This window comes from Eublepharis macularius, chromosome 6 (genome assembly GCF_028583425.1).
Source record: "Eublepharis macularius isolate TG4126 chromosome 6, MPM_Emac_v1.0, whole genome shotgun sequence".
NCBI lineage: Eukaryota > Metazoa > Chordata > Lepidosauria > Squamata > Eublepharidae > Eublepharis > Eublepharis macularius.
This window is the reverse complement of record NC_072795.1, coordinates 44972399-44985811: the sequence shown is the minus strand read 5'-3', so window position 1 is coordinate 44985811 and position 13413 is coordinate 44972399. Positions and strand designations below refer to the sequence as shown.

At 43.3% G+C, this 13413-nt stretch overlaps 1 protein-coding gene across 2 annotated transcripts in view; it reads right to left on the bottom strand.

The window, feature by feature from the left end:
• SERPINE2 (serpin family E member 2) overlaps positions 1 to 920 on the bottom strand; it is a 44483-nt gene extending 43563 nt beyond the window's left edge. Inside the window, exon 1 of one of the 2 annotated variants that reach the window (XM_054982655.1) lies at positions 746 to 920. The gene's annotated coding sequence lies outside the window, so the exon portion shown is untranslated. Of the gene's footprint in view, positions 1 to 520; positions 588 to 745 lie in introns of those variants that run through there. The other variant, XM_054982657.1, reaches the window with a different exon arrangement.
• Positions 921 to 13413: the final 12493 nt, after the last annotated feature.

The following is a 13413-nucleotide window of genomic DNA, read 5'->3' as shown; positions in this document are numbered from 1 at the left end:
CAGTTGCGATTGGCATTGTACACAATAGCCAATGATCTATCGGTGCAATTGGTTAATCTTAACTGCAACACTAACAGTGCAATTCTAAGAATCTTTTTAAAATGCTACCATTCTGCACAGGATTGCAGCATAAATCCGGAGAGAAAGCCTTAAACACGAAAACTATGACCATCATTTTTCTAAATGCTTCTGAATGATATATGAGGAACCTACTACCGGTTCCCAACTGAGGCTGGAAGGTAACAGGCACCTTTAGTTGGAAGGGAGAAGAAGAGCGAGATGCCAATAATCTACAGCCTGTCGAGAGAGAGAGAGAGAGAGCGCGAGTCTCCTCCAGTCTGTAGCCTTTTGTGAATTCTAGTGAAGACAGACACACGCCCGCTTGCCCCTCTATGAAGCGTTTCAAAAGCGTGCGATTTCTCTCTTTCTTCCCCGCAAACTCAACCACGCGTTTCAATTCAGAGAAGCTCAACAAGGAACAGCCGTAAAAAAGAGAACACGCAAACTTCCTCACTCGCACCAATAGTTAGTTCCTCACAAAGAGTCCTCACGACGGCTGCCAGCACCGCCACACCACCCCCTCCTCCTCCCCGGCTAACTGGAAATGTGGAAGGGAAGCGAGAGAAAAGTAAATATAGGGGGGAAGACTGAGAAGCGCGGAGGGAGGGGTGCCATTAAAAGAGGGCGGAGAAGGCGCCTCGTCTTGAGGGGGGCGGGAGCGCCGCAGCGTCCAAATCGCTCTCACCTCAGCTCTCCTGAGACGCGCCTCCGCAGCAACGAGGGCGGCGGCAACAGCAGCAGCTTCTTCTTCCTCCCGCCGCTCGCTTCAGCGACTTGCGGAGCTGCGCCCCGATTTCAGCATTTATCCCGCCCGCCGCCGAGGGAGCGCAAAAGCGGCCGGGCGGCGCCTGCTTCGCTTGCCCCCTCCCACCGCTCCGCCGCGGCGGCGGCCGCCGCCCCCCGCCCACACACGCCCAACAACGCCGGCCTCAGCTCCGCTCTGCTCCTCAGGCGGCGCCTCCTGCTTCAAGTTCAGGCGCGCCTCCCAGGGCTGGGAGAGAGGAACTGAAGCGCTTCCGACGCCGGCACAAAAGAGCCGGAGCAGACTCGTTCACAAACAACGGCCCGTCCGGTTTTAATTGGATCGAACCGCTATTGACCCACCGAAGGTTTTAGTTCAGTCGTGGGGAAGGCAGGCCCGTCTTTTACAAATGGAAGTTAGAGGGTTTTTTTAAAAAAAAAAATAACTAAGTTTTAAACGAATGTCCGTTTTTAATCAAATATAATAAAAAATTTAATAACGGAACAAAAATAAAAGGAACCAATTACAATGGATTTGAATGGTATCCGCATTTAGTTCTTCCAATGCTGTGGAAAGCCAGTGGTACAGTGGCTATATGCAGTTGAAGCGGAACTGAAAGACACTTGGTTGCCAACCTCCAGGTGAGGGCTGAGATGCGGAATTACCTCTGATGTCCCGGCTACAGAAATCGGTTCCCAGGGACAAAATAAACCCTACGCTTCCTGGCTCCACCCTCAAAATCTCCAGGAATTTCCCAGCCTGGAGCTGGTAACCCTGGAAAGACCCAAGTTCAAAATGTTTTTGCCATGCAGCCCAGCCTGACCTGTCTGCCTAGGTGGTTGTGAGGATGAAGTGCAGAAGAATGGGTGATATTTTCTACCGTGAGGTCCAGTTTGTTCCATGGGAGGGATAAAAATGTGATTGAGCTTGCTAAGGGTCTCCAAAGTCAATCATGTCCAACATCCCATTTCCAATAGTGGCCAATCAGCTGTCACAGGGAAGCCTCACAAGCAGGTCCTGTAGACAATAGCCCTCACTTGCTATCACCAATCTTTAAAAAAATTAATAAAACAATACAGGGCCCTGAAATAAAGGTATAGGACCTATTATACAAATGACATGGACCTTCAGCATTATAAAGATGGAAAATGAGATTTTATGATAAAGTACTTCTTAATGGTCCAGTGTGTTGACATAAATTACAATACTTTTAAAAAATAAACATACAATGAAATTATCATTTTGTTTCCTTATGGATTGGCCTTACATTTAGATTGTCATACCATATTCTTTCATAGATTCTACATATGAAATAAAGAGGAGCTATTTTTCTAAGATACCTAAGGTATAATTCGGATTTTCCATACTTTTAAATTGTGTTGAGATCTTGTCTGTTACCATGATTTCTCAAATGAAACTATTTAGGTGTGTTAGGTGTGTTTTTTCCCCTCTTCCCACTTCTGGCTACTAGGAGTTTGGCTACTGTAAATAACAGTCCTATGAATCTGTCTGGGTTGAGGGATTGTTGTGTTATCTAAAACTCCCAAGAGATTGGGTTGTAGGGCAATGGAACAACTTGTTATTTTATTGATATAGTACTTGATTAGTTCAGCGAATTTCCACTAGACACAGATTGTTCATCAACATCTGCCAATCTGCCCCTGAGCCTTGGAGGTCCTATTTGGAGGGCCTAGCTGTTTTGAACGTCACAGCTGATTGGGCCACAGAGCAAGCAAACACCCCCCCTTCTCCATTTCAAAATCCCTAAGCAAGAAAGCTGATCTGGCAAACAGCCAGTTCAAAGGGACCAGGGCCTTGCCAGAGGCATGAGCCAAAGAGCACAAGGGCTCTTGGCCCATGGCTCTTCACCTGGGACACACAGCTAGAGCCCAGCTGTTGACACAACAAATGGAAGATGGTCCATCTCACAAAAAGGATGGCTCAGTTAAAATGGCACACACATGGAGGCTCATGGATCCTTCTGGATTCCAAAATGCCCTGGGGGATTTTAGGACTCTAAACCCATGTTTGTGGGAGCTTGGAATTGTTAGAGATTATGTATTTATATAGTTTAGTAACTTAGCAGAGTAATATAGCAGAGCAATTTAGTCAGAAGCGTTTAAACCCTTACAAACGTGCATTAATTAATCCTCAGACAAAATTCATAGAAAGACAGAACTTACAGTTTATTGTAGCAGATTTCTTCCATAGCAATATCTTCTGGTAATAATAAGGGAAAGATCCTATTCTAAAGAGTTACATTCCCTAGTCTATGCCATGGCCTGAAACTAGGCAGCGAGGTTGTAGGTCCAGGTTTGTGGACAAAAGAAGGGCTCCATAAGGAGCATGGTGGCTTTACATCTTCTCTCTTGGAAGAGCATGAGGGAAGGTGTGAAATCTCCCAAGAGGCACAGAGGCAAGAGAGGAGGAGTCAGTAAGTGTTCCCACCTTAGACAAGAGAGTGGCAGATTGCTAGACTTATACATTTATTCAAAGAGACATGCAGCATCCCCCAGTGTCCAAAGGCAGGCTGAGTCGCCTATTCCAACAGGAATATGAAGCTCCTCAAAGCTGTTGACAAGATTGCTCCTTGTTGATCCCTTCCACCCTTGGGGCAGAAACCAGCCCCATGGTTTACTGCAAAGCTGGATTACCTAAAAAGGGGCAGAAGACATCTAGAAAGATGTTGGCAGAAAACTCATATTGAGTCGGAGCCCATTGGAAAACCTATGAAACAGTGGTGATGGCAGCGAAGAAAAGTTATTTCTGTGCAGCCATTACAACAGGTAGTTCATGATCATCCCAGTTGTTTAAGGTGTCTTGGCATCTGATGACTTCTAATTCTGAACTTTTACTGTCTCAGAAACTGACAATTATCTCTGATAATTTTGCAATTTTTTTGCTGATTAAAATAGCACAAATATGCTGTGGTAGCACAGCTGATTAAAATAGCACAAATATGCCTGCTGTAATATAGACCAGGCAGAAGAAATGCTTAATATATCATCTGGCCTGCTTATGGATCATTTTGACCCAGGTCATTTCCACACAACCTTAATGGGATGGCCTGCTAGCCGAACTTTGGCAGGTTATTTCACTCATTCCATTGGAGCATGTGGAAGTGACCCCAGTTACCATAATGGATACCCTGATCTGGGTAGCCCAGGTGAGCCTAATCTCATCAGATCTCAGAAGCTAAGCAGAGTCGGCCTTGGTTAGTAATTGGATGGGAGATCGCCATTGAAGACCAGGGTTACAGAGCCAGGCAATGGCAAACCACCTGTTAGTCTTTGCCATGAAAATCCCATCAGGGTCACCATAAGTCAACTGTGGCTTGAGGGCACTCTCCACCACCACTACCATGATGGATATTGACAGGATCCTGGGATATGTGAAGGCCACACTTGTGCACTGGACCCTTGCCCATCATGGCTACTAAAATCATATAAGGACCACATTAACGAGCCCCTGATGACTATTGTAATTCCATCACTAATCAGTTAAGAGTGTCTTTCCCCAGCCATTCAAAGAGGCAGTTAATCCATCCACTACTTTAAAATGCAGAAAAATGATGTGACCAGTTATTGCTGCCCAGTCTCTAATCTGCCCTTTCTGTGACCGAGTGAAAGTGATTGAGGTAGGAATAGCAGAACCAAAAGTCATCCATATACAGATGACACCCAGCTCTGTATCTCTCTTTCCAAATCCCCTGGTGATATGGTAGAGGTCTTGAACCATTGTCTTTCTGCTGTGGTCAAATGGTTGAAAGTGAACATATTGAAACTTAACCCAAAGAAGACAAATGATACTGGCTGGGAAGACAAAGGTCTTGAAGTACTTTGTGCTTCCCGCTTTCAGTGGAGTTCAGAATCTATGGGTTATAGCAGATCCAGCATTGCTGCTGGAGAGGCAAGTTAGGGTCTGGTTACACGTGCACTAACCTCATGTGATTGGGGAAAACCCAATCATGAGTTTAATATGTGACCACATTCACCTTCCAGATGGTTTGGGAGACAGGAAAAGGGTAGCAATGTGTGTGCACACAGGCAAGAGAGGTTTCCTCTGTCCCTGCTTTCCACCCAGAGCATTTTCATGGATAGAAAAGAGTGGCAGGGGCAGGATCTTTCTCTTACTGTCCATTCCACACACCTGGGTAAACGCAGGAACTAAACAATGCAATAGGGTAAGGACTGCAGGAATTTGAAAACAGCAGAGCTAGAAAACCATACAGAAACAAACATAAGCTAATGGATATAACATATTAAATGATACGGAACTTTCCAGTAAGACCATATTTTCAGCAACAGACACCAGCAGACAGTACACAGCACTATAGCCTACACACCTATTTCATTACCAGTGCATCTCTCCCAACCATTTCCTGACAGCACAGTCCTGTATAAAATGCCCTCTTGGATAATTCAGTTTTGCATAGTTTATAGAAATCCAGGACAATGGGGGCTTTCCTGGCCTCTTCAGGCAAGTTGTTCCATAAGGTAGGGGGTTGCTTTGCCCATTTGCAGGGTGGCAACTGCAGAAACTTGTCTGAGTTTGAAGAAAGCTCCTTACTTGAAAATATTGAAAAGTGGGTGTAGCTCCAGAGGAGTTAGCCGTGTTAGTCTGTAGTTGCAAAACAGTAAAGAATCCAGTAGCACCTTTAAGACTAACCAACTTTATTGAAAAATGGGGAAATTTTTGCTGATTTTTAACATAAACTTCTGCATAAGAAATTGTGTTTTGCTGTATGCAATGAGTGTTTCCCACAAGTGTTTCCCTTATTCTGGTGGAGGGCAGCCCAGTTTCTCTGATTCCTTTCTCCCACAATATGTCCGGAGCATTGAGGGCTGCAACAGAAGGGGGAGGCAGGACAGTTAAGTTCAGTTCCATGAGCAAAGCTCTGCTCATGTTTGGTTGGACACAACCCATTAACTTCAATGATCAGATAGTTCTAACAAGGTAAATTGTACTTCTCCCATAAATTACAGCTACCCAAATAATAAGCAAGATTGTAATCTGTGGTTTCACTGCTAATGCCAAAGGGAATATGGATGGTTAAATCTTACTGCTGTATTTCATCCATATTTTCAGCTGGTCATTTAAAACAGAAAAAATTCATCATCATCAGAGGAATTCTTACAAAGAATTGTGCAATTCAAGTCAGTGATAGATCATCACCTGTCCGTGCTCACTAGGCCAGCCACATTAGCTCAGCTGCCTGATAATACAGTCTTAAACTGGTGATTCTTTTCCCCATGTATCCTGAGCTATCTTTAGTTTAATTTATGGTCTGGATATTAAAGATTTGTACTTCAAAGATAAACACTTGTGGTCCAGAACGTAAGAGGGGGTTGCCCCACTGCTCTTTCAGCATGGCACCCAACCCATACACAGTAGTGATTTTATTTAATTTTTTTCCTGCCTTTCCTCCCAAAAGCATGAATTAGATTGTAGGGCTGGCATGGATTTTAATATTCCATGACTGCACTGACTGTGTTCATGGCCTGCCAGTATGATTTTCCCCTGTTAATTGAGCCTGCCTCCTTAGCAACACAAACAAAATGAGTACCTCATAGATCTGATGGATACTGATAACAATTTTTACAATGCAACTGGTCTGAAAGTCACACGACTTGCTTTATAGGATTTTATTCACGTATTTTATTTTATTTTGAAAAAAGTAGTGTATCAGTGCTGGGCAGAGGTCAACAGGAGTTTATTGTATTTTCAGTCCTAAAGATACAGCATTAGGTCACTTTTATGTAGCTGAAATTCTGCCATGCTCAGGGGATGAAACAGCAACTAGCAAACTTAGAATAGGCTATGGTATCCAGGAGAATTTAATAATAGTAGTCCATGAAGGACTGCCTGCAGCCTTGTTGCACTGCAGACGATTTCATGCAGATATAAATACAACTTTTAACATTTCTGCGAAAGTGTAAAAAAACTGCATGCATTAGGAAGTGTGAAGAAATTTTATCTCCTTATTTATTCAAGTAGTTAAGAGTGGCAGATATATGACTTTCACATTTTCTCCTGATTACAACCTCGTGAGGTAGGTTAGGGCCCAAGGTCATTCAGTGAGTTTCTTGACTGATGTAATACCGTTACAACCCAGTCCGAGTTTAATGATCTGTCCATTGTGCCTTGCTAGTTCTCAGTTGATCCAATAACAGGATAAAATTTGTTTCATCACTGTGGTCACAGTGCAGTCCAACACACAGGCCTGCCATGGAAGAAACTTCTAAAGTTGTAAAGGATGCCTGAGGCACTCCCTGGCCCCAGAACATGTCCAGATTTTCCTACCTTTTTCTCAACCTGGGTTGGGGGGAGCACTTTCCCTCAGTTCTCTCTGCTTCTTCTCTTTAAATCCTTGTTCAGTTTTTTTGTCAGATACAGAGGTTTTGAGGTATTAGTTGTTTTGACAATAATTCTGTATTAAAAAGCAAAAAAAAAAAAGCTTAAACTTCGGAGTTATCAGGATAGCTATTTCAGCCCCCATCCTTCTGTCTTCAGCTCTTCTGCTGAGGGCCTTGTCATGACTCAAAGAGCTGTCTTTAAAAAATACACAAGTTTCAACTCAGCAGTTCTAAAACTTCTGCTTAAAAAGCTAAGTGGCATTCAGAACCAAACATGCCGCTATCAGATTCAAAGGCCGTTTTCACACGGGCCCCGGGAGATCGCGTTCGCTCATACTCACAGCATGAAGCGTCTTCCTAGCACGATCTCCTGGCACGATCCCCTTTAATGGCTCAATGATGTCAGAAAAAGCGCCATTAAACAGGATCATGCTGGGAAATTGCACTAGGAAGACGTTTTTATGCCGTGAGTTTCGCACAATCTTCCGGGCATGTGGCTGTGTGAAAATGGCCAGAGTGGAGACACTCTAATCCAAACTGTCTTCAAAGTCAGTAGCCCAGGTTCCGAGCACTCCATCTCCTCACTTGTGGGCTTCTCTGTTAACTCAGTCTCCCGTTTCTTCATCAGATAGTGGAATCACTACGTCTTTGAGATATGTTTGACCATGTCCTCCTTTCACTCCATGGATGGAAGGCCTATACCTTTTCCGGTACCCATGAGGGCCACCTTACAGATGTGAGCTGGACCTGTATTAAGAACAGAAGTCATGCAGAAAAGATCCTCCGTTTGGCACCCCACTAAACACAACTGGTGGGAGGCTGTTTGTTTCCAGTCACACCAGTTCCATCAGAAGTTGGCCCATCAGGGGCATTGGTTTCATCAGACCACCTCCAATTCCAAGATGGCTGTAGCATCAGAACTGTCTCCAAATGAACCTTTGGATGACTCTCCAGAGCAGTCACCTAGCGAGGATCTTCACCTGTACAGTGAACAATTAATTAAGATGGCAAGATCCTTGGAGAATGAGATCTCCTGTGCTGCATCTAGATCTAAAGACCCAGTGTTCGGGGTTATCACTTATGAGCTCCTGTTCCACAGGTCAGTTGGTATATCCAGCTATAGATGGTCTCTTAGGACTTATGGCAGATCCACAGATTTATGACGGTACCTCGTCTTAGTTCCATCATCCCTGAAAAGGATTGAAAATTGTTAGTGCACCAAACAAGATACTTATCATTTCCTGTTTACACGCCCCACTTCAAACTCTTTTGTGGCAGAAGAACTACAGGGAATGCATAGGGGATCCCAGCATGCTGTCCCTGTGGACAAAGAGGGTAGAAAACTAGATGCATATTTAAGGAAGATTTATTCATCCTCTGCATCATCTTTTAACATTTTAAATTATCAGTCAATAATGGCTAGATACCAGCTCTTTTTGTGAAGGAAGAATGGGCCTTATTTGGAGCTACTCAAAGAGGACAAGCGTAAGCTGGCAAGGGCTGCTCCAACTGGATACATCAGTTTAACTTTTCCAAACATGTTGCACATTATGCAGCACGCAATTTAGCTACAGCCAACAGCAATCGTTCTGAGATGTCACTAATAGCTGAGAGCCACTTCCCTGCGTAATGAAACAAGGACAGAGTAGAAGACCTACCCTTTGAAGGTAAAGAGCTGTTCAGTTTCAGCTGTTCAGCTGACACACTTGACAGAATTCACAAAAAACAAGTTTATTGCTGAAACTTTGAGTATCATGCAATCGCAGCCTTAATGCAAGTCCCAACCTTATTTTAAACCATACTCTAGCTAGTACAGAAGTCACTGCCTTTATCCCTACCCTTACTGTCAAAGTTTAGACCATAACAACCTCCTCACAATGGAGGAAAACCATAGGAGATACCACGGGCCGTTTCCACATGGCTTACCTCTGCCCATAACAACCCGGTAGATCGCGCAAAAAACGCGGAAGATCGCATTTTCTCATGCGAGATTTGCGCGGTGTCACGTGACTTCGTGCAAATCTCGCGCGAGAAAACGCGATCTTCCACGTTTTTTGTGCGATCTATCGAGTCGTTACGGGCAGAGGTAAGCCATGTGGAAACGGCCAAGGTCAAAGGTCGCAATCCCCAAAGCCCCTTTTCTGTCACAAAAGCAATTTTTCATCCCCCAAGGAAGTGCTCTGTTCTAAGCATTTACTCATTCCATCACCTAGAGTGACATTACTATTGATTCTTGGATTTTGTCTATTATGTTGTCTGATTATTACTTAGACATTTTAAAGGTTCCTCTGTTAATCTCTTTTTCAATCGCCACTCAGTTCCTTCTGCTCTGTTGCAGAATGAGGTTCAGGCTTTGCTTTAAAAGCCAGCAGTGGAACAGGAGCCTGTGCAGGAAAGGAGTCAAGGTTTTACTCTCATTACTTTTTAATTGATAAGAAGCATTAAGGATAAGAAACATTAGACCTATTTTAGATTTAAGACAAATAAATAATTACATGTTTTAAAAAATTACATGGTTTGCATTTCAGATATTCTTTTATTAAGAAAAGAAGTTTGGTTTGCGGCCCCTGTAGACCTACTGACCCCTTCTTTCATATTGCAGTAAATATTTCTCACAGAAAAATTCTCTGTTTTCAATGTGAAGATTTGTTTGTCCAATATGCCGTCATTCCCTTTGGCCTGGCTACAGCCCCATAGGTATTTACCAAAGTGATGGCAGTAATAGATTCTTATCTCAGAAAGTGCAGACACTACATTTTCCCCTACCTGGACAACTGGCTAGTCACAACAGATACAACAGACATATTACTTTTGCACCTATAGCTGATCAGTGTAACTCCACAAGATCTCCATCTAAATATCAACTGGGAAAAATCCCAACCTGCAGCCCTCCCTATTTATCCTGTTCATAGGGACATTTTTACACTGTGTAATCCACCTTGAGTCTCAGTGAGAAAGGCAGACTACTAACTAACTAACTAACTAACTAACTAACTAACTAACTAACTAACTCTTTACACGCCCAAGTGTTCTGTCCTCCCTATGGACAGACCTGGAAACATCTGTGGTCTAATACACAGGTTCCTCTTACAATGCTTCCAAAGAGCTATTTATATAGCTGGGCTGTATAGCATTGACCACTCTTCTTGTTCCTCTAGGAAAGCTTCATATGCAGTCCTTACAGAACTAGTTTATAAAGCCCTTCTTTCCTTTCAAGCAGTCAGCTGAAAAAGGTTGTTCATTCCACGAGCAATTCTATATTCCTTGCAGTGGTGATTGACCACAATCTAATGGGGAAGGTGGAAGACATGCTTTGGTGTACCTATCACAGAGATCACAATCATTACAGATGCCTCACTACAGGGCTGTGGGGCATATTACTGTCAACAGACAGCTTGTGGTATACGGTCCCTGATGCAGTCAAATCCATATTAATCTGTTAGAAGTGAGGGCTGTTCACCTAGCATTACAGGCCTTCCAGTTTATCCTGAAGGGAAAATCTATTCAAGTAGAAACAGATAACAGCACTACAATGTTTTATGTGAACAAGCAGAGAGGCACTGGTTCATTAGCACTGTGAAGGAAAGCTGTAATGATAGTGTGTATTTCAGGGCAATTCACATCCTGGGAGAACTGAACAGGACTGCAAACTCTCTCAGTTGATTACAGATACTGCCTTGGTCAAGAAGACCCAGTTACACTCAATGTTCTGCCTACGAGGCTCTCCAAAGACAAATTTCAGCTGCCAATGCAAAATGTCCTCAGTTTTGTGATCAAGAGGACAGAGATAAGCACTGCCTAGGGGATGCATTTCAAATTACCTAGAGGGGACACTTTTGCAGCACCTTTCTTCCCCTCCTGCTCATCCCCAGAGTCTTTGGCTTTGGCCAGAATAAAGGGCATTATGGCAGCTCCATTTTGGCCTTGTGGTTCCTGCCCCTCATGAAATTGACCAGTGGAACATTTTACACTTTCCTCCGCTAACACATCTCCTTTCCCAGAAGTCTCACTTCCATCTCAGCATCCCCTCCCTACACCTCACATCCTGGTTGATTCTCATCTTTGGTGCTTGAAGAAGGTCAAGGCTATTGTGCCTAGTTCCAGAAAATCATCTACAGTCAAATTCTGTAGGGCAACATGGAAAAGATTTGTCTCTTGGTATTCTTTGGTGCCAACATAAGTCATTGGGTGTTTTCCTGGACTATCTCCTCTGGATTATCTAGCTATACAAGGGTTATTTCTAAGGTTACCAGCTCTGGAGATCCCTGGAGATTTGAGAGGAGGGGCTGGGGATGGTGGGGTTTGTGGCAGGTTGCAATGCCATAGGGTTTATTCTCCAAAGCTGCCATTTTCTCCAGGGGAACTGATCTCTGTTGTCTGGAGACAGGTTGGAATTTTGGGAGATCTCCAGGCCCCACCTGGAGGCTGGCAACCCTAGTTGTTTCATAGTTCCTTAGGGTGTATCTAGCTGCAACAGAAGTGTTTCACAGGGGCATAAATGGTCAATCTTCATACAGTCCAAAACAAATGTATTCTTGAAGGGCCTTCTAATAAGTTTCCTCCTGCCCCCACATTAATTCTGCAATGGAGAATGTCCCTTGTCCTTGGTAAAATGATGTCAACACCTTTTGAACCTTTAGGCAAGATAGTGTCCCTAGCAGCCATCATGATGACTAGGAGGGTTTCAGAGTTGAAGGTGCTCAAGCGTAACCCTGATTCTCTAGATACATATCTCTAGATAATTTTAACCCACAGTCATCTCTAGGTTTCACTTAGCCCAAGATACCACATTGCCCACATGTTGAAAAGGAGTGTTCTCTGTACTCCTTCAACATCTGTAGGGCCCTTCTTTTCCATCTAAATAGAATGAAAAGGTTTAGAAAAGATGTAATTTTTTACTGCTTATGCAGGTAAGTTAGCTCAATAGCCGCCCATGTGGGACTGCACTTTGGCAACGATGATGAAAGCATGGTTGTACTTACCTGTCACTAATGTTCATCGAGTAGTTACCAGGGCAGTCACACATCCCTCCTTTCTGCCCACTGTCTGTTTTAAATTGGGTGCTGAGCTCTCTAGCTGCAACAAAGAGAGGACTGAGGAAAGGTGTGTCCCCCTCTTGCTGAGAAAATCTGGGCACACACTTAAGTCAGGAAACTCCACAGACATTCCTAAGAGCTCTAATAGTTTCTTCCACAGCACCACTCGATGAACATCAGTTACACGTAAGTGCAACCATGTATTTTTTCATTTCTTATTTCTTAATCCTCCAAAAATGAATGCTGAAGACTGCAATGTATTCTTATAGTTTCCTTAAGTTGCATATTCGAGCTATGAATAAAGACATGTAGTGGCATGGGTCCAGCAGATTGTGTGTTGTGTGGCTTATGATTCATTGCACTTGTCCAGAAGCTAGTCTTTCCGTGGGCTATCTACACAATTGTCCAAATATTGTGAAATGTTGCAGAAGCTAAGGGATCCTACAATGGGATGATATGCATTGATTTCAATGGGCTTAAACTGGGGTAACTCTGCATAGGATTGCACTGCCAGTTCCATTGCACTTTTATTGGCACTTCCATTATCAACAACACCCAATAACAACCTACCCATAAGCCCAAATACTGATGCAGAAGTATGCCAGTGAATACTAGATGCTGGGGGGGAAAAGAGATACCTGCTTGTAACAAGCCCAGAGGTAGCCATCAGAATATTAGACTAGATCCAGCAGGGTGGCTGCTATGTTCTTGGGCCTCCCTCCTTCTTCATCATGCCACCCAAGGGCAGCTTTCAATTCCATGCCAGAAATTCAAACGGTGTGTTGTGTTTTATGTGTTTGTTGCCCAGCATGCAAACAGCAGATCTGTGCAGTCCTCCCTTTAAAAATACAAATGTTGTGTTTCTTGGATTTATGCCAGAGCTGGAGCATCGCTGTGACAACTTATGCCATGATTACAATAGATTTGTTTTCACATTCCTCGTCTATAAGCTTTTAAAAACTGAATATAGATTTTCAGAGATGTTTAATATACTTTTTCAGTAAATCAGTTTTCAACCACATTTTTTAAAAATTAAAATAAGTTTGAACCACTCATTTCTCGATCTGTTAAAAGGTAGAGTGTATTGAAATTTGATTTCCAGTTACCATCTAGCCCATTCAATTTTCAGTTATTATCATCTGTTCAATTTGGAGTTGCAGGAAGTAATCACAATTTCCTTTACAAATTAATGGTTTAGCAAGATTGTACTTGTTCCCAC